The 20,010-nt window shown below is 37.7% G+C and overlaps 1 protein-coding gene across 1 annotated transcript in view; it reads left to right on the forward strand.

Moving 5' to 3' along the window:
* The first annotated feature begins 371 nt into the window (after window positions 1-371).
* rab27a (RAB27A, member RAS oncogene family) overlaps window positions 372-20,010 on the forward strand; it is a 67,387-nt gene continuing 47,748 nt past the window's right edge. Inside the window, exon 1 of the mRNA XM_082183081.1 lies at window positions 372-572. The gene's annotated coding sequence lies outside the window, so the exon portion shown is untranslated. The remainder of the gene's footprint in view (window positions 573-20,010) is intronic.

Below are 20,010 nucleotides of genomic sequence, written 5' to 3' on the forward strand. Positions count from 1 at the left end.
GTACTCTCCTGTTGCACTATTTGTGCGTATTTAAAACATTATTCTAAATGAAAAAAACAAAGCCTGGCACTAGTTAAATCAATTTAAGGCTTAGAAGGTTTTGTTTTTTCCCCCCTTTTTTTTCGTGTTCTTAACAGAAGAAGTGGCGCAAACGAACGCATCCTACTATGGCGAAGGCTTGGCTTATGAATATTTAGAACGCAACGTTCGTCCGACAGTACTTCATGATTGGCTGATTTTATGGTAGAGGCTGGGCTCATAATATTAATGACTTTATTTGATGGGGTGGTCGCTCAACGCTCTAGGAAGATCTCTAAGCAACGTCAGCCCTTACCTAATTAATAATTATGAGCTAAACGGATTGGCGCTGCTGCACGGGAAGTATTGCGTCACTGAACGGCCGCGTACACACGCACTGGTGCTTTATGTAGGTGTGGGAGCAACTTTAGGAAACAAAGTGTCCATCGCTGCAAAAGTATCACACATTTTGTACCTGTTCTCCGTTGGTTTAATATTTTCGAAAGAGCTTTTAAAATCCAACGAGATTAACAGACGTTCGGGTCACTGTCCTGGTAAGTACATATATTCGTTTTTAACTCTTCAAAGGGTGTTACTACCAGTTTGATAATGTCTTGTCAACACGTTTATTTTAAAGTCTTACAATTTGGTCTTTTGATCATTTTTATTTTTTATTTTTATAGACTCACTCAACAAACACGCAGTATCTAATGATGAGATTTATACCTTATAAACATCTTACATATGTTGTGTCCTAAGACTATAGTTACTTTAGTCATACTAATGATGAGTGTTTAGTGATAAACAGCTGCCGTTCATGGGTTTGAATTATCTGTACACACATGTGGCTCTATCCCGGATCAGATGTAGTCATCTCAAACACACATGACCTAAAATTATGATCTGTTCAAAGAGGAAGAATTGTCCTGGGAATTGACCTGCCTCATTTGGGGAAATACACTGCTTCACTCCCATATCAGGTTACCTGTCAGAAATGTTTGGTTTAGGGATCATTTTTGTTCTGAATTATTGATTTTCCTTTCTTCCTTGCTTCATTTTGGAAATACTTTAAGTAACTGTAAGACACTATGTTTGTGACTCAAAATTGATCTATTCTGTGTGGATTGATTTACCATGATAACAGTGGTATTCTGAATGTGACACCCTTTATTTGTAACACAGAGTAAAAGTTGAAGTTTGAGACTTCAAGGAATATTTCACCCTCCAAAATTAACATTTCTCACCCTGATGTCATTCCAAATCTGCTATTTTCTTTCTTCCTTTTTTTTCCCCCAATAATGTTTAGTCACCACCAGAGATATTCAAGAACCAATTACATTGATGTCACTTACATCATACTTGAGACATCTTAATGCACCATATTTGAATGTTCGCAAATTTGAGAACTACAGCAGAAGGGACACTTTACTTCAATAAATATTTATTATAGACTTAAATATCAGTCAGTTCCACACACAAATCTCTCATATAACTTACGAAGACTTGGAATATAGTACACAAGTCGTATGGACTACTGTATTTTTAGAGCTTGACAGCCTGTTCAGTTTTATTGCATGTTGCAGAATATTCTGCTAAACATTTTGTTTTGTGTAGCATGGAAAAAATATTTGTAATATTGAACATGAAAGTGAGATTTTTGGTTGAATTATTCCTTTAAGCATCTCAAAAGAGTAATCTGTCCTCAGAATAACTTCCCACAAAGCTCAAATCATTTAAACTGGCTTATCGTTTTTCCCTCTGTTTTTTCCCTCCTTTTCACTTTTCTAGAGAAAGCAAATGAAATGAACATTGGCTTGTGTGTATGCGTGTGTGTTTTTAAGCAGGGTCTTGGCAGGGCTGGGAATCGAGGGTCACATGACAGGATGCCAAGAGCACATGAGCACCAGCTGATGGTTATTAGATAAGCCTAATGTTAAAACTTACAGTTCACAAAACACCAAACAGAGCCTTTATATAAGGCATGGCAAAAATCACTTGGGACACTTCTATCCAATGGCAAAATTTATATATTTCTTTATTTAGTTAATGAAGATGTTTTCAGCAAATTGGACACATATTTAAGCCTGTAATGTAATTTCAGATAGCTCTATTGGTATTAGTACAATTTGCATCACTATTGCTTGTCTAAGTATTAGAGTTGAGCTTGTGTGTCGTCCTGCAGCACTTGTGTTTCTTTCAGACATGAATGATTTCTCAAATCATGTGTGTTGTTGAGGAGAGTGTACTGCTTTTACTTCACTAAGTGATCCGATTCACCATTTTCACCTGCTGGACTATAAAACAGGTGAAAAAAATCCCACAGACACACATTGAAGGAAGGACCCGAGCCATATGGTGCATTGAAGTCCTCCTGGGAAGGTTGTGTTAACAAATTGGGAAGTATAATAATTATGACATGAGTGTTCAAATAACTGTGGTCGGAGCAAGTTGGTGGCGGTGTACCTTTTCTACAAAAAAAGCATGATTTTTATAAACTCTTCTCTTTTTAACTTTGCTTTTTATGTTTTTATTCAAATTATGAAAAGTTATATTCTACCGTAATTGTACAATACTATCGTATTTTGATAACGCTTTACTCCAAGGTTCCATTAGTTAACATTACTCAACCATACATCAACCATACAAGGCCCATTAAATAATATTAACAGATACGCCTTTTGATTTTAATATTGTATTTAATAAATCAAATGCTTAAATTAATATTTAAAGATTAATAAATGCTTTAGAAGTACTTTTCATTGTTAGTTCATGTTAACTAATGTTAACAAATTGACCCTTATTGTAAAGTGTTACCCATATTTTGTACATGCAACTTATTTTATTGAAAATTAAAAAATAAATAAAAAATCATCAAATTAACTGTTAATAGTAGAGGTCGACCGATATGTTTTTTTTTCAGGCCGATGACGATCTTTTGAAATCCGGGTCGGCCGATGGCTGATTAAGGCTACGTCTACATTAATCCGGATACATTTGAAAACGGCGTTTTCGTTTATAAACGCTCTCCGTCCACACTAGCGTTTTCAAGCGTTTTCGGACGTTTCAGTGTGGATGAGAAACTTTTGAAAAACGCCTGAAAACGCTAAATTCACCTTTATTGCGCATGTGTAAAACCCCACAAAAGCTCACTGATATGATTCAGATGGAAAATAAATAATGAAGTTATCGCGCAATTCTTCTGACAGGATAATTTTATTTAGTAAAATATCTCACCATTCACTGATGTGTCCAGGTCGCACGCAGACACCATATGTTTGGTCTAAAACGCGACTGCTCTCATGTATTACCGCAGGACAGCAAATGTGAGTAAATTCTGTCATCTTTGCAGAACTGTGATATGAAGAGGGTGCAATGTAGAATATTTTTAGCAACAGTGTGAAAGTGAATAGCACATAACAGGCACAATACTGGTATAAAAATTAATATCTATTGGTACAATATGCGTCACATGACTAAATTTACGTCATCGTTTTTAAATCCCTCCGGTTTCACAGTCCACACTACAACGCAAAAACGGCGTTTTCAAATGTATACGCTTTGGAGTGCGTTTTCAAAAAGCTTCGTTTTCCTTAATAAAAACGCCGTCTCAGTGTGGATGAAAGGCCAAAACGTAGAGAAAAAGATGCGTTTTCAAACGAAAACGTATTAGTGTGGACATGGCCTTATGCTGCCGATTTATTTTGGCCGATTATGTGCTTGATTTTAACCTCTATTTGAAAGATAAAATGTAACACAAATAATTACTTAAGATAGACAAGATTTCTCAACAAAAACATTTATTGAACACTTGACCAATCTGCACTTGTTGTGACTTTGAGATATGTTTGGTAATTGTACCTGAATGAATTGAAAATTAATTTGCTACATTTCAGATTAATATATTTGTTTTCCTTAATTTGAATTAACAGTAACTTAAACACTTTGCAGTTAGAATGATGTCCTGTATAAAAAAAATGACGGAGTATGTTTTTATGTTTCCACTGTTCGATCGCATCCGCGCCTCACACACACACACACACACACAAATATCCGATTGTTAAGTTTGACGTCACGCGTAACGTTTTGGGTCCAAGCGCTCCTCTCGTCCAGAAATAACAACGGTGGAACCTGTACATTTATTGACGATCACGTCCTTCTTAGTGAGGCACCCTTGGCGGTCAAAAAGGGTTTAAATTCCTTTAACACCAACAGAGTGGTTAGTGTAGCTCATCACTCAGGTGGCACAATTAAGGGTAGAGTCCAGGCATCAATGAAAAAGAAGATTTACGAGGTTGAAGTGAGTTAGCTCGGGACACGGGACACAGCACTGCGGCATTGTAAAAACACTCAATAATAACCAAAACACTAGCGAAAGCGGTAGGTAGGTAGAGAGGACCTGGACTTTGGACCCGGAAAGAGTATTATCGGAGAGTGGTTACGTCACGACTTAACAACCGAATAAGTAAACACTTTGCGACTTTTCGATCGCGCCCGCGCCCCTCTCTCCCTCTTCCTCTCCCTCTCCCTCACACACACACCATATTCCAGCATTGCAATCTTTACATCGCAGCCTGCTTCAGAGCTAAGGCGGAGCTACAGATTAGGTGTCCCCAAAGAACCTGCGTATCTAACAGTAGTTCCGCATTACATGAATTAATTTGCACGCAAGTTTTATTTATTTTTATACCATGTAGCAGCTATTCTCTGTGTAAATTTATACACCGAACCGTGACGCCGTACCGTTTCGGTTCAATATGAATACATGTACCGTTCCCCTAGTCTACAGTGAAATTCAGTCACACATTACACTGTTTGGCCAGCATTTTAACCGTGTTTAATCCAGCTACTAGCTAACAGTATGCTAAAGTTAACTGTTGACTAGCGTCACGTTTCTAACGTCCGTTTTCAGAGCATCCAAGAGAAGCACAGACATAACAGTAGCACTGAAATGAAGCACAGAACTCCGCATTGATATTTGGTCCGGTAAATAACGGTCCTTAAGGCACCAGTGCCGTATTAGCACCGGGTCTGACTGTAGCTACACAACCCTAGCGACGAAGCTAGCAAAGCAAAGCCAGTCCTTCACTAACCTATAGTGCGTTGGTCACTTTTTTATTACTTATTTCTCTGCATTGAGTGACAACCCTCTCAAATATAAGACACTCAAACAGAACAAATAAAAGTATCAGATTCTCTGTCTGTAATTGCAAAATTCTTGCTTACTTATTGTGACATGATAGCAACCCTTCTGCTGTGCTAATGCAACCTCAACTACGCTATCAATATCCAAAGTAGCCGAACGTCATGTCACCTATTCATATTTTTTCTCGAAGTTGGCAGTAACATATCAAAAGGTTTTAATTAAATATAAAGGGGTTTTCTCCAAGGAACTTAGCTCCTTCCTTTAGGCACTGGATGAGGTCTGCTCACTCTGCTGGAGAATGACTCTAGGCGCAGCGTGCATACGTGTTCCACAACAACAACACTAGGCTGCCCACAGATGCGCCCGCCTAATAATCGGCTTGATATACTGGATATTTGCAGATTATGTTAAAAAATGCAAAAAATCGTCCGATTAATCGGTCGACCCCTAGTTAATAGACAGCTCTCACTGACATGCCTTCAACTTAACTTCGGAAAATCCAGAGTTTCCTCGTAATTCCGACTTTGTGGTGGTGTTCATGTGCTATAGACTTGTAAATACGATATTTCTGACATGACTTCTACGTAGTAGCCTGACGTCGTCATACTCAGATTCTAGTCAGAATGTGAGTCTGATACTGCTCCATTGAGCTTTGATTATGGGGTGTGTTTCAACCGAACCAGGAAGGAAAATGCCTCTGCACTCAATTGGATAGACCTATAACCAATCAGAGCAACGGAGTAAGTGACGTATGTTTTTCATTCATGTTTCCGATCGACAAATGTCTTGATCGTGGTTCTGTGTTCCTCTTTTAAAATCAATGCGCTGTCGATATCTTCTATAACAGACGCGATGGCGGAATCTACACATAATGTTTTATAAACAAAGTTCGAGAGGAGCACGTTCAAATAATCAATCCAATCAACTTGTCATCAAACAATGACCGTCTGGTCTACACTATCAGCATGAGAGGAAGCATATATTTATTCACTTTGTCAACTCACCTAACATTCCTTGACAGTTTTCAGCATCCCTCCACTCACTCTCGGCCTGTTCTTCCACAGCCTGGAATACGGGGGGAGCACTTTGGGTTCGGGCCGAATACCGAGCCCGGAGCCTCTTCTCGGACAGTACGCCAAATATGCATTTATTCTATCTGACTTATTTGTAAGTGTGAACTCGTGAAATAACAATTCTCCAGCGGCAGTCATCTGTGTTGTAAACGAATTCAACCCAAGCGCTCATTGGTGACGTGGATGATTACGTTACGTTGCTCATCTGTCCATCATCGTATAAAGCCCACCCTGACAATTTGATTGGTCGGAACAATTTTTGTTCGGGCATAATAGCTCCTCAACGGAACGAGTCCAGACCGAACTTCCCGACCTAAAAATGTTGTGGGCGGGGCTAAGTTCGGCTGGCATCCAGGCTATCAACGCAGACCAGAAGGTCACAAATACCTTTTTCTTGAATACCTTTTTCTTCAGACAGAAAGAAACCCTCTAGAACATCCTATAGATTTAACTTCAAGTAGGCTAGTTCACAAGATTCATCTTCTATAATCTGAAAGGTTATAGTTAAAATGTGATTGTAGTTGTTTTGGAATGGCTACCAGGCCCCCCCCAAAAAAAGCCTTGTTACATTTCTTGCGTCAGGTCAAACGTTATGAGCTTCTCTAGGTCTGCATAGTTATTTTGTCTTTCACACGTAGGCTACAGCTTGAAAAGAGGGAAGTGGACAATAAAAAAAAAGGCAACTTGTCAGAGCTTGACTGTCGGTGAAGAAACTCTGGTGTGAAATGCAGAAGAGTTTTCTGTTCCTGGATTGGCAGCTCTCTCCGCTAGCGCTGGCGTGCTGCCCAGGGTGGTACTCTGCTGGAAATGTTTGATAAAAGCCTCCGTCTCTGTTTCTCCTGTTCTTTATCCAGGCTTTCATCAGGGCTGTTTTGGTTGGACAGGAAGCACAACTCAAACTCAGGCATTTAGCTGAACTGTTGCACAAGGCCAGTGATTGTTTAAGCACTTGTGTTGTGTAGATGTGTCTGTCTAACTGAAATTAAAGCGTCTGTCGGTCTTCAGAAGTTACGGTAGTGTCAAGTGAACATCACAAACGTGTCAGCCAAAAGATGAAGCCAAACACTCACCATTTGTGTCTAGAACTGATTCTACAGGGTTTGTGTGTTCATGCTTATAGCACATACAGATAAGGTTGTTTTTGCAAATCGGTGCACTTTCCAGACAGTGAAAACTTAACCATCTAATTTGTCTGTTTTTCTGTAACCTACAGTATGTAAAAACAGTTGCAGATTTTAGTATGATCCTTCTAAGAGCCTAAAGTTGAACAGATTTGTCCTCATAATAGTGATTCTGTGGAGCTAAGAAGATCATGTAGAATCAAGTGACTGTGTTTTTATCCATCAGCTTCCAATGTTAACAGTAGTGATAAACTAATACATTTCTCATTGAAACATGTTCTCATTTTTGTGTAAATAATTTGTAAAGCCGGTCTTACTTTTTTTTATGTTGGTTGGTACAAAAATTTTTTTACACCTTCTCCTTGCCATGTGTAAATGGTGCATAAAACATCTGAACGCTTTGTTCTTTTAGGCAAAATGATTTCATTTTGATAACACCGTTGTTTTTGCAAGATCGTTTGCCTTAGTAATCTTAAACTCATAAGCCCATGTAGGTTAAACGGGGGTGCAAGAAGCGTTTTCAACTTGAACTCTGATGAACTCCCAGGGAATAGGCTATTGCTAGTGCTTGTTAGATAAGTTTGGATACGTTTTTTTTTTCGTGTTTATTTTTGGTCGCTGAGAGTTTACAAAAGTTTAGGGTTGTTACAAGTCTTATAAAGTTTTTGAAAAAAAGTTTCTATTACTCACCAGGGCTGCATTTATTTTATAAAAAAAAAAAGGTAAAGGCCGTAATGTGATAAAATATTAAAGTAACTCTTTTCAATAATAATATAGTCTAAAATGTAATTTATTCCTGTGATGCAAAGCTGAATTTTCAGCATCATTACTCCAGTCTTCTTTAGTGTCACACAATGCTAAATCAGCATATTAGAATTATTTCATGATTCCTGAATGATTTCATGAATGATTAAATTGAAACATTTATTATTATTATTAATGTTATATATATATATATATATAAAATATACACACGCGCACACACACACTTGCCAATTTATTAGGTACTGTACACCTTACTGGGTTGGTACTGGGTTGGACCCTCTTTTGCATTCAGAATAGCCTTAATTCTTCGTGGCATAGATTCAACAAGGTGCTGGAAACATTTCCCTGAGGTTTTGGTCCATACTGACCTGATAACATTACACAGTTGCTGCAGATTCGTCGGCTGCACATCCATGATGCGGATCTCCCTTTCCACCACATCCCAAAGGTGCTTGGAATGGATTGAGATCTGGTGACTGTGGGGGCTAATTGAGTATAGTAAACTCATTTTCATGTTCAAGAAACCAGTTTGAGATGATTTGAGTTTGTGACATGGCATGTTATATATAGGCTATAGACCTTATTCAGTGCAGCGTCATGACGGGTATGAAAGTGAGGCTATGAGAGATAGATTTACCGTGTTTTCAATAGCATCCTCTGTAAAAAGCTGTATAAAAACATCCTAGATCACTTATCATTTTTCATAGCTTATATAATGTCGTTTTTTTTTTTTTTTTACTGAAATTTTAGGGCTGGGTATTGTTAGGAATTTCACAATTCGATTAGATTTCGATTCTTGAGGCTTCGATTCGATTTCGAGTCGATATTGATTTATTAGCTTCGATATCGATTCAATAATAAGTAAATACACAAGTAATTAAGTACCTGAGTATATTTTTAAATAATGTGTGCAGTATTAATGTTTAAGAACAAATTGACCCCAGTATGTTTCCTGTCATGGTTTATTTAGCAGAACAAACTGTACAATATTGTACATGTGTTGAATACAAAACACAACTGTAACAAACACAGTCTTTATTATCACCACTAAAGTGCATGTAACTGTTAGTAGAAAGATTTCTTTCTTCCTATACATTCAAGTTATAAAATAAATGTTAACATAAGCACAAAATGTGCATACTCATAAAAAAAAGTGCAACCATAGATATTATAACATTACAAAGTGCTATTTTGTCAACACAATAAATAACACTGCCAATTAAAAGTTCCTATTTTTGCCCTTCGAAATATTATGATAGTTAAAAGACATGGCTACAAGTGAGACTGTGTATCGTGATTCTGTACTATTCTGCTAGTTGAAAATGTATTATGCAGTAACATAATATTACTCTGAGAGAGTGTGTGTGGTGATTTGTGCATACACGTCAGCGCGGCATCGCTCGTCAAGTTCGCAGAGAGCTCATTCAGTCCATTTTAAATTCTGATTTTGACCGCCTCTCAAATGGGTTAAACCATCGATATATTGCCTATGAAGTTCAAGTAAATGCGGTAGAAAATCCGCGCTTATTCAAGGATGTGCATTTATTGCATGGACGGAGAAAGCGCCGACGCCTGCATGATTTCATCTGACGGTAGCATATTATAATCTATCTGTTCCGTGAGAGCAGAACGAACGGGCCTTTATTGACGTTTTTAAATCTGAAAACTCCAAAAAGCAACGAAATTGTCAGACATCCATTAGTGCATGTTCACAGAGGAAAACAACTGAAATACAGCGCTGGTTGTTCTTTCGAACGATACTCGACGGCAACGACGGAATCCTAAGCCGTGGGCGAAGTAACGTTAATGGGTGTATTAAATTGTATGAAATAATCCAGAAAAAAAGCACAAAACACTGCAGAGAAAGTAAAGTTCAGCAGCTAAAATTTGCTGAGGTGAAGTGACAGCTAGTAACAGCAGACAAATGGCTAGCATTGACATCAGCGGGAATATCAACTAAACGGATGAGTTATAAAAACATTCACCCTCCTCACAGTTGTTATGAAGGGCAAAATTAGCTGTATAGACCAAAGCCACATAGAGATCCAGGCTGTAAACATGTTTTTTTCTGCTGTAAAGTTGGTCATTTTAAAATGGGGAGACAGATTTGACTCACTTCTGCAGCCGCCTGCTTGTACAACGCTGAACGCTCTCACTAAAGTGTTGCCCACAGCGCCGCCACTGGCCGGCGGGCTGAATCGATTCATAGGATTTGATGAATCGATATTGAATTGAGAAACAAATAATTGCAATGCATTGATGAATCGATATTTTTACCCAGCCCTAGAAATTTCCTGGAAATATATTTTTGTAGTGTTTCGTTAGCAGAGCCATCCAAAAACCCACTGAAGAGATGTATGTCTCACAGCCTCGCTGTCATTCCTGTCAAAAATCAAATATGGTGCTGCTGTGAATAAGGTCTGTAGGGCCTGATTTTAGCCACTGGATCGTGGATGTTGCGCATATTTTGCACATTTGTGCAGATTTCATGACTACGGTATGAAATGCTTAAATGAATACACAAAGATTATCAGAGCAAATCAGTTAAAAACCTTTCTGTGACATAATTTCTCAAACGGTGTGAGTGATTCAGCAGTAGGGTATACCACATTGCACGCTGCAAAATAAAACTTTCGTTTCAGGACAGTTGACCGAATTGTCACTTGCCCTGTGGGGCCAGTGTTGCATCGTCACTAAAATTGTTTTTTGTAATTTAAAGTTTTAATTTATTTGTTAAATCATGTAAGGGGGGAATTCCCCAGCATTTATCGAAATTCAGGCAATGATTGGGGCTGTAATGTACATGTATTCATCCAGAACTGTATGGTACGGATGTCACGGTTCGGTGCATGCACTCACACTATGAATACAGTGAGTCACAGGTGATCCAGATGGAACTCCAATCCAGAAGGGTGCATGTGCGGTAATGCAACTCTGTTTGCTTACTTTGCTACCAGTAAAAAGCGCAGAAGAAGAAGATGAGACGATCGATTGATGTTTACATCTCTCAGCCAGTAAAAAAGCTTGAGAATAATATCTCGCGTAACATTACATTTATCTCAGGCATTTAGTGTTGACAGCTGGTTAGTTCGCTAGAGAAATGAACTTTAGAGAGAATCATTTCGTATATGCACTATATTAGCCTATTCATTATACTTATTTAACCTGTTAGTAATGTCTTGATTAAATACATTTTTCATGAAAACAAGTTATGACAGCCACTTTAAATGATTATATTTAAAAAGTTAATTGGAGTAGGAAATTAACTTTATAATTAGCCTAGATTTAGAAGTTAAAGCAGGGCTATGCAGTTTCGGGAATTTCTTCGCTGTATTCTTGCTTTTTGCTCGCAGGTTTCTCTATAGAGCTCCCCCTACAGCTTCGGAATAGATATTTTACAACACTGTCGAAAAACTCGTTGGCGACTCTCAGATACCAGAGGCTAGTAGATCAACGACATCAAAGCAGATGGGACATTCTTTAAAACTCTTTAAAACGTAAAAAAAAATTTTTTCGAGTTCGTACAGCGTGAGGGAGCGCAATAATGACAGAATTTTAGCTGATTTTTTTGCCGTAAAGCAATTTGTTACATCGCGAGACCTGGCCCGCCGGCCCAAAGTTGCAAGGGTGGTTTTTCGGCTCACAGGTGCTTGGGGGGTGCGAGACGACCACCATTCAACCCGAAAAAAAGTCATATAACTATTCCAATGACTCTGAAGCTGTTCGGTTATGGTAAAAAAAGTTACTTAGTTCACCTTTAATGCAAAACCTGCCTTATGTGCAATTTACATGCATTTTTTATTTGAGTGTTGATTATTATATCTAAAAGTAAATAGCAACTAAATGTAATAATTCGGGCTCTGTTGTTAATTGTAACCTTTAATATTATAGTAATGTGCAAGAATGGGCTCCCTATATAGTTTACAGCACTAGCTGAGATAATTTTTTTTACCCATAAGAAATTTGTAATTATAATTGAATGCATTTAAACACAGAGACACATTTGTTCCAAAAAAATCTAGTTTAATAAAAAACCAATTTTGTTTAGTTTTCTCCCCCCTGCTGTAGTGAAATGTGACTTCAAAACCGAGGTACGTACCGAACTGTCATGTTTGTGTACCTTTACACCTCTAATATACAGTTGTAATCGAAATTATTCAACCTCCATTACAAATCAGGTTTATTGGCAAAATGTACAGACTTTAAGCTGTTTGCAATTAACAAATCAAACAAAAGTAATTGAAATAGCTCAACACAACAATTGTTTCAAGTGATTTCTCCAAATTCAACTGAAAATGGAAGTTTTAATGACTTTTGCAGTCTCAAAATTATTCAATCCCCTGAATAGAATCCCTCTCAACAGCACAAATCTGCAAAACAGGTGTGGTCTCAAGCACACCTGATGTAACTAATCAAGGGCTTCATTAGTTGCTCCAGGTGTGCTTGAACTAGAACACATGAAATACCTGAACAGGGGTGCGTTTCCCAAAAGCATCGTTAGCCAACTAAAGTTCCGTCGTTATCAGCATAGTTCTGTGTTTCCCAAAATCATAATTCTAACGAACATTCGCAAACAGCATCGCAAAGTTGTGGTTGGAACGACAGATCTCAACTTGTGGTAACTTAGAAGCATACAGTAGTTTCTTGTTTGCATGACGTGGTCTCAATTAATCCTTATCTTGAGCCAAATAAGCAAGCTGACATTTAGAATACCGTAAATCCTCTAATATAGGCCCGGGCCTTTATTTTACTCAAGCGCATTTAGGCCCAGGCCTTTATTGGAAGGAGGCCAGAATTAGAGACAGGCCTTTATTTCTATTTGAGCAAAACGGACTACCAGTTGAATGAATAAAAACGAGATTTTTTGTCTATTTGAACCTATAAAATACTAGGTTCATTTATTGAAAAGAAATGCTCTGCAGCTGCCATGGTAAACAACGTTAGCCTACCGGTGACCAGTGGTGGAATGTAATGAGGTAAAAATACTTCGTTACTTTACTTAAAGCAAATTTTTCACGTATCTGTACTTTACTTAAGTAGAATCAATAGTGCATACTTTTGACTTTTACTTCGTTACTTTTTGCAGCAATTATTATACTTTCTACTCCACTACATTTCTACGTTTCATTACATTTTCTGATCAGTTTTTCCCCTGCCAAAACAGGGATTGAAAAAAAAATCTCCATGTTTTCGGTGCTGACGCGTTCATGGTGGCGCTGCCAATAAAGCACCTAAGCTCTCACAAAGAACCGGCAAAAGTAATGAATATGTCAAATATAGCAAGGAGACATTTCAATTGTTTATTAATAAACAAGCGTTTTCTGTGTCGGCTGCAAAGATGACGTTAATGAAGACGATGCTGACTCGTGATCTTCGCAGTAGTGAACGCGCCAGAGAGAAATGCGCATTTCATACGGATTAAGCAGAGAGCAGTCTGTTTTCTTTCGTTTTGAATTGTTCTGTTGCATTTAAAGCTGTCTAAAGATATAATTATCAGGTCTGTCGGGCTTGCCATATATACGCTGAGTTTCGGTTAATTTATGAGACGCGCTTCAGTTCACACTCCGCCTCCATGTCGTGATTATCTACTTTCTATATTTACTACTTATTTATTAAATCCTGGCAATTGGTTGATGAAACGTTGATTAAAATTAAGATACAATTAATACAAAACGAAATTCACTTTAAAAAAAGGCTTTGTGCTTTCTGTCTGTGTCTGTGAAAGTTTTAAAGCTGTCTTTTAGTGCCGCTTTCAGTGCGCTCACGTCCGTATCATTGTTTTTTCCTCATAAATGGAACCATGAAAAATAAATTAAAATAAATATTTTGTGTTCTGTGGAGAGCCAACCCTTCTTCATCCGGTTAGTATTACTTTTGGTTTGCGCAGTGTAATTCACAGAATTACTAAAAAATATTTTGCTACCTAAAAGTTAAAGATTTTTTGTGTCCCGTAACGCATGTGTAGCCTAGGCTATTTCCCTCATATTAAATATAAAACGCATGTGTAGACTGATATTTTTCAATATGTATTAAATGCATTTTCTGAGAATTTATATTTCAAGTTTTTACTGCAAATGTCCCCGTTTATAACGCTGGAATTGCCCAATATTAAATTTATCCTCAACTAGTTTTGTGGTGTAGGTCTACGTATTGTATAATGTTAACTTCAAAAAAGGGGTGTGTCGCGATTCTGCCTTCTCACACCGCGACACAGGTTCGTAGATCTGAGTGTAGCGATTTCGGATTCATATTGCATATTGTTACAGCCCTAATTATTATATACATTAAGGCGAGACACGGCAGGCAAAAACATCATTTTTTTTTTACTGGTCAATTTTGTGATTTTTGGATATTTGTCTTCAATAACACGTCTTCTTTCAGACTTGTGGTGAAAAAAAGTCCGAAATACACATTTAGGTCTTTATTTTACTACACTTTGTCTGTTCGCGTCTGTAGATTTCTCATAAATTCAACAAAAGTTGGCGTTCTTAATCCTCCCGCTGCTCCGCGATCTCTGTCTTCTTCCTGTCATCACACGCACGGCTGGATAGCTCTCTCTCTCCTGTACAATGCTGTCGGATCCAAATATGGTCATTTCCTTTTTGTCAGCAACCAATCGTGAAAGTAAAAGGGCTGAATGCGCAATCTCATTGGCTGATGATAAATCTTTAAAGCCCGTTTTCTCAAAATGACCTTTCTCTCATACTCCAAGTACAAAATCTTCACTTCAGTAGCACCTATATACACCAAACTTTCCAGTCTTGTACCTAGCTATATTATGAAGACATTTACAGAGGGATTTGTAAATATATTATTCCTAGCCTGATTTATATAACAATTTATTCCAAAAAACATGGCGAAAATCATTTTTTTAAGGCTATTGACAGTATATTCTGATTTACAGGATAACTAAAGTAGATATCCATAAATCCCTCTAATTCTTTTCCCATCTAATATGTGAACACAATGAAAAAATAATTTTTAACCTGGCTTTATCCAATACTCAGATTTCGTTTTTTAAAATATATGCAAAATAGCGCATATTTAATTAGATATTGCCTAATTTGCATATTTAAACATTAAATTATAGAAAACTTGTAATACATTTTCTTCTCATCTTAATGTAGGTAATCAACTGGGAAAGTTTCATGGTGATATCTGCTAGTTAAAAATTTTACCCTATTCACCTGTAGTGTCTCGCCTTAAGAGAATAAATTGTTAAAGGGTAACTAAACCCTAAACCAACTTTTTTTAGTTAATGATCTGTAAGAATGGGGCTTTATTAGTGCTGTTCATTGATTCAAGTCGTTTTTTTGACATTTGTGTTTAAAGTGTTTTAATTTTACAAAATATGGTGTAAAAACGTCTGAGTGCTGCCCTCTTCAGGTTGAACAGTGGCTACTGCAGTTGAATTTTCCTATTGGAAGTTGTGGTACACTCTGATGTCAGAGAGTACCAGCTAACCACGCCCTTGCCTACAGAGAGATACGTCTCAGATGCACACCCCCTCTCCACTGGGCTCTGCCTACTTTTCCAGCATTTTTCAAATATTGCCAGTGGGTGGAGTCAGGCTCTGACCAGGGGTTTAGTTACCCTTTAATAAAATGTTACTATCACAAGCATAATGTTGTGGCCTGCCCAGTAAAACGTTGGTTCTAATAATAGCCCCGGCCACTATTAGAGACCGGCCTTTATTTACCTCCGCCGACAGCGAGACCAGCCAATGTTAGAGACCCGGCCGCTAATGGAATACAGGCCAATATTAGAGGATTTACGGTAGCCTACATACAAATGTAATTTACGTCTTTTAGTTTGTCAAGAGATTTAAAGCACATGTGTGCATGAGCGTGTTAGAGCTTAGATCGGGCCCAAAAAATCAAGCCCGACTTTACCCGAGCACGTGCACGTTGTGTCCGAGCCTGGCCCGGCCCGACACATTAACTGCAATCATGAGCCCGAGCCCGATTTAAACCCGACCATTTTTTAATACGTGGGCCGTTAAAACTGACGTTCTCAACTACAATTACGAGTTGTTTGAACTACAGAAATCTGTTTAGAATTATCTCAATGAATAATGCAAAAAGGACGAAGCATGTAAACTGCGTTGTTTGTTTATTCAGAATGGAATGAATCGCAAATGGATGAAGAAAAAAAAAAAAAAAAAAAAAACGTGAACACTCGACAAAGCCAACACATATTGCCCACAACTGGTTTAAAATGGTTCCATACCTCCGACTTTCCTCAACTTGCTCAAAGTAAATTCACCTGTTTTTCTTTTTTTTCTTTACATCTTCAAGCTCCATGTTGCACTTAAGCTACACAATACAGCACAGCAGGCCCGGTGTGATGAGTGCGAGTGGAGGAGACGCTGCGCATGACACGTGACATGTTCCTTTGTCCACCCAATTAGGCTAATAAAGTAATGATTAAAAAAACACAAATGCTTGATTAAGGGCCCGGCCCGGGCCGAGGATAGATGGCAGGAAATATCGGCCCGCGGGTCGGGTCAAGTTCGGGCTCGGGCGCAGGCAGAGAATCTAAGCTCTAGCGAACGTGCTTTAGTACGCAAGAACGAGCCTATGATTGAATCTGGAAACAAAGCAAAATAACTAAGAACATTTTCAAATAGTCCTCAGACGCCATGTCCGTAATTTATAGCAAAACATCTGCCATTTAATTCGATCTCAAACATTAAAATTAAAAGTAGTTATTACTCCACCACTTGCGTGACATCATTAACCATCGTGGTTGAACGACCAATTTGCAACAATACGGTTTTGGGAAACAGTCGTGACTAGCTAGTTGATTTCTTCAACAATGCATCGTACTATGGAAGTAAAGTAGCGAGTTACGTCGTTGTATGAGAAACGCACCCCTGGCTAGGTTTGTTGAGTGTCACGTTTGACTGCATGTTAGCAATTCTTTCAAAAGAATGGTCCAAAAAGTTACCCAAGTTCAAAAGATGAACCCAAGAAAAGTCTTCTGTGGTCTCGCTGGATGGATCCGATTGCTTTGGTCAGCCCCAGACGTTAAGCAGCTTATGGTCAGGATGGTCTTTAGCCCTGCCTCGTGAAATAATGTGGTCATTTGTTCGAGTTTTTATGTTCTTTCTGGAGTCATATGATCCGCTTTAATGCAGTCTGAAGAACCCCCACTGAACATTCTCACAGCTACAGCTGAGCCATTCTCCGGATGCTTTTCTTTCCTCAGTTGTGTTTGCGGACATGACAAGACAAGATGTGCATCAAGACATTATGAAATCATTGGGCTGTTGAAACAGGAACAGGTTTTACGCACTCAAGATGTGTCTCATTTTGAAGGCTGCGTCCTCCTGAGGTCGCATTTGTCGGCCGCATAGGCTACATCATAAAGAACAGAGCAGTAACTTATAAAATTGGCCATTATTCCTAGTGAAGCATAAATTGTTGTAATTTTTTTGGAATGTAGTGGTTAGTTCACTGAAATGAAGCAGCCTCCTGAGGATGCAGTCTTCAAAATGAGACAGCTTCATTCTTTTTATTTAAGCTCACACATGACATCATCTCACAAAGGAAGAATATTCATTGATACTTTGTGAGAAAATATATTCATGTGCTGTAAAAGCTTACTGTAATTTTCTTTGTGAGTGATCAGATCACAATTCTGCAGTTTATGTCAACTTGTTCATATTATGCTCTCATCACAGAAGGTCTTGTGATTCCAATGTCACATTAAACCTACATTACCAAGCACTGAAATCTTTTTTTATAATTTTTGAAAATAGAGCATGACAATTTAGAAGACTAAAGTGACGGATAATGATTATCTCTAGTGTTAAATACCACCATAGGTTATGAAACACAACTTTTAACAAAATTGTGTCTCTGTATTGTAGTCCTAAGGCACTCGATTAACATTGAAAAGAAACTTGAGTTGACAAATGTGAGTGGAAATAAAAGCTGTTGTGTAGATGCATTCAAGTGTGTGAAGGTGCTTTTTCAAAGTCTGTTTCCTCATTTAATCTCCAGGATTTCAGCATTTATGGACTCTCATGACCAATAACAAATAAAATGGGTTTAAGAAGCATATTTACTGTTCTTAAACAGATATGCAGCACTTGTCTCAAATTCTCTTTTTAGTTTCCTGTTACTAAATCAGCACTGTTGCATCACTGTTGCTCGCCTCTTAACGAAATGCTTGAAAAAGAATGGTCTCTTGATGTACTTTGTTGATTAATGGTTTAATTTGGGGTTCGCTAAAGTCAGCATGAATGTTGATGACAATAATTTGGCAGTAATGAAATCAGTATCAGCTGTGTGCAAAGTAACTCACATTTGCCATCCCACATAACCCATCACAGAAAATTGGTAAAATTCAAATATTTGGACATGGAGCTCCATTGAGATCCCCATATCTATGGGACTGAACTATCTATGGCCTTTAAAATGAAGATTTCAAAAGGAAAGTTTGTTAAGAATGAGAATCTAGAAGGATATTAAGATATCTTGAATATTTGGTTTTCGACCACTGAAAATGTGTACAATTTACTTGGGGAGCCACATTGAGATTAGAGCCCGACCGATATTATCGGCCGATATTAGGCATTTTCCAAACTATCAGTATCGGCATTTATAATGGCCGATAAATGAATATTTAAAAAATAAAATAAAAGCGGACGAAACACCCTTCAACCATGTTATGAGTGTTGGCGCTACATAGTTTGTCCACCAGAGGGCACTATACAAGGAAGATCGCTAACATCAATGAGCTTGGAAATCACAACGAACTTATTCTGCCTAAATAAAGTAATGATTACTGTATTTATAACTAGCATATCTGTAGTTCCAGTCTCTGCATTGTAAAATGTAAGTTAGGCACGCGAGGAGTGAACATTTAGACATAGAGAAAAAGTATCAAACATAGCCTGTGCATAAAAGTTAGCTTTTCTTTTACACGTGTGTGAAATCCAAGTATTCGTTGCTGACTTCGTTTAGCCGCAGCATTAACGAGTCACATAATGTATTTAGTGCATCACTAAGTAGTAGATTTTAGAAGGCAGGCAGCAAATGATGATTGAAAATGGTTTGTTGTAGCTTGATGGAATAGATGGATAGAATTAAAAGAGTGCAGGTAAAGGGATAAGCAAGTTGACATTGTAATAAGATAGCTTATAACATTGACATTTGGCAGACGCTTTTATCAAAAGCGACTTACATTGCATTTCAAGGTACACATTTACAATCTTATCAGTTCTACACACACACACACACACACACACACACACACACACACACACACACACACACACACACACACACACACACACACACACACACATTATTACATAATTGAATTATTACTGTCAATATTAATAATAGTTGACTTTTTTGTTCAAAGGACTTTAAGTTTCATGTCTTAAGTTTGTATTTTTATACATTATATTTATCAGAACTTTAATATATTCTGTTCTGTTGTGACAATAAAACAAACAAGTTTATTTTTAAACTGCATTATCATATTATTTTAGTAAGGCTGAGGACTCTTAAATAACGACAAATAACTAATGTTAGGGAAATCTGTTCATGTTTTGTTACGCGTTTCTGGATTTTTTTTTTACAATATATATATCGACCGATATATCGGAATATCGGATTTTTAAATCACCAAATATTTGTATCGGTATCGGCCTTAAAAATCCTTTATCGGTCGGGCTCTAATTGAGATGACCAAATCTCTGGGATTGAACCATCGAGGGCCTTTAAAATGAAGATACCAAAAGGAAAAGATCCAGAATCTAAAAGGATATTCAAATATCTTAATTTTTTTTTTAGTTACAGGCATGCAAACTTGAGGCAAAAAAAACACGCATGCTTTTTGTCATTTTTTAACTGTCACTGTTGGCATATAATGC

This window comes from Leuciscus leuciscus, assembly GCF_965113295.1.
Source record: "Leuciscus leuciscus genome assembly, chromosome: 10".
Classification (NCBI taxonomy): Eukaryota; Metazoa; Chordata; class Actinopteri; order Cypriniformes; family Leuciscidae; genus Leuciscus; species Leuciscus leuciscus.